The sequence below is a fragment of the Lolium perenne genome, chromosome 1 (assembly GCF_019359855.2).
Source record: "Lolium perenne isolate Kyuss_39 chromosome 1, Kyuss_2.0, whole genome shotgun sequence".
NCBI classification, from domain to species: Eukaryota; Viridiplantae; Streptophyta; class Magnoliopsida; order Poales; family Poaceae; genus Lolium; species Lolium perenne.
Genome location: NC_067244.2, coordinates 77136270 through 77138196, shown reverse-complemented (window position 1 = coordinate 77138196; position 1927 = coordinate 77136270). Strand labels below are relative to the sequence as shown.

General features: G+C 46.3%; 1 long non-coding RNA gene across 1 annotated transcript; it reads right to left on the bottom strand.

Annotated features, from left to right (window-relative positions):
• Nucleotides 1-457: 457 nt before the first annotated feature.
• Nucleotides 458-1587, bottom strand: LOC139838523 (uncharacterized). Its single transcript, XR_011755627.1, has 2 exons — nt 1181-1587; nt 458-1067 (listed from the first exon to the last, which is right to left on the bottom strand). It is a non-coding gene; the product is annotated as an uncharacterized lncRNA (long non-coding RNA).
• Nucleotides 1588-1927: the final 340 nt, after the last annotated feature.

Genomic DNA, 1927 nt, shown 5'->3' with positions numbered 1-1927 from the left:
TCATTGTGCATGATGCATACTCCATTGAGAAGAACGCTGAAAAATGCAACTCCATAATCAGTTGGATAGCCGCTAGCTATCACGGTCTTCGATTTCTTCAAGATTTATGCTAGATAACCCCTCTTATGAATGCATGATTCTGCATTATGAAGTTCTATCCAGTTTTGTAGATAACATCTTTATTTTTATTTTGGAACAGAATGTGGTTAGTTTTTTATGTTTCAAAATTTGTGAATAATTAACATGAGAAAATCCTATTTATTCTCCATCATTTACACGATTGAATATAATGCTATACAAACGTGTAAGCATTTTTATGAAACCTTTTTTTCACTATTGAATCATGCATTTCATCGTGCTTTGTTTCATGAAATTGAAATTCATAGTGTTATTTCACTATTATTGTTGGATCATGCATTTGGAGCCTGAATCAGATATAAAACTAATTTCGTCGATGGAACAAAAACATAATCCATACTCTTTTTTTTGTAATAACTACATAATATCCATACACATCACCTTACTTGATGAACATAATAAAAGTCCACATCTGATGTTACCACTAAAAACTGATCCAATTTCAATACTGAAATCAGAACATTTGCGGTCTGAAACATGGTGCATGTTTCCAAAAATAGCTTCACGGTTCTTTTTTTTTTGGACCCGCAGCAGATAAAAAGGAATGGATCTATAATCTGTTCAATGGCGGTGGCCTTTATGAAAGTCAAACCCATCGGAAAATCTAGGCGTCGCCAAAATAAATTGTACCAGCGACCAAGAAAAGAAGTCCGATCATGCATCCGGCTGTCGGCCGCTGCATCTCAATGACGAGCAGTGGGGAAAGAGTGGCGCTCACAGTTGGGCTGTTGTATGCTTCGAAGGCGTACCTGGCGAGCACGACAGTGAGGTAGATGTCGAAGTACTACTGCCACTGCTCCTCGACCTGGAGGCCGGATTGACCTCTCCCCTAGCGTTCTCTTAACCGGGCTTCACGGAGCCGAGCCTGGCCGCCTACGCACCTAGCCCTCAGCACACACTGGTACTGTTGTTCAAAGATGCGTCCTGGACTGTACTCGCATTGGAGTTCAGAGAGAAAAATAGACCAGGAGGAAAGAGAGGAGAATCAGCATCAACCAACGAGCGAGGAAGAGAGTGATTGAAATCCGCTGCTGCTTTTCACCTGCCTCCTGCGCTCGCCGCTCACTGCCGCCGCCGGCCCCACGGCCGCCGCCGGCCAGGAAAGAGAGGAGGTCCCGAGGGCAAGCACGGGAATTTCGGCAACCCTGCGCTCGCATCGCTCGCTAGCGTCTGCCCCATCGCAGCTCGTCTCCTCCACCGTCATCATCTCAGGCAGCCAGGCAACGCCACCCCCTGCTCCGTCTCAGCACCGTCCCCGATTTCTGAACTTCTTGCGCGGGCTCGGGGGCCGGGGGTCGGAGTCGGCCGTGTCGCGTCGTGGAGGCTGCAATCGGGGAGGTGTGGTAGCGCCGCCCCGAGGATTTCATCCCGGGATGCCCGGGATTTCGAGCGGAGGAGGCACGCCCATGGTGGAGCTCTAGATCCCGTAGATTTGGAGAGAGGAGGAGATTTGTTTAAAAAAGAAAATAGCCAACCGGTACGGTGGCATTTGGGCGTATTATGCGATTTGGTGGGAGGGGAAATTCGTCCAATAAAAAGTTGGACGAAAATTTTGGCAGAAATCTTACCTCATTTATTATCTCTATATATATACTATTAAGAGCAAACTGGTGAATGCCTGGTGTCACATTTTCAGGATGGACAATAATACCCCCCACGTCTCCTACCAAGATGAGCTCTAGCAAAGAAAACGCAACTAACAAAACAACTCCAGCCCATGTCACGTTACACACAAAAAAACCTGCGTGCGGAACAAAGAAAAAAAAACCTGCTCTACCAAAGAAAACGC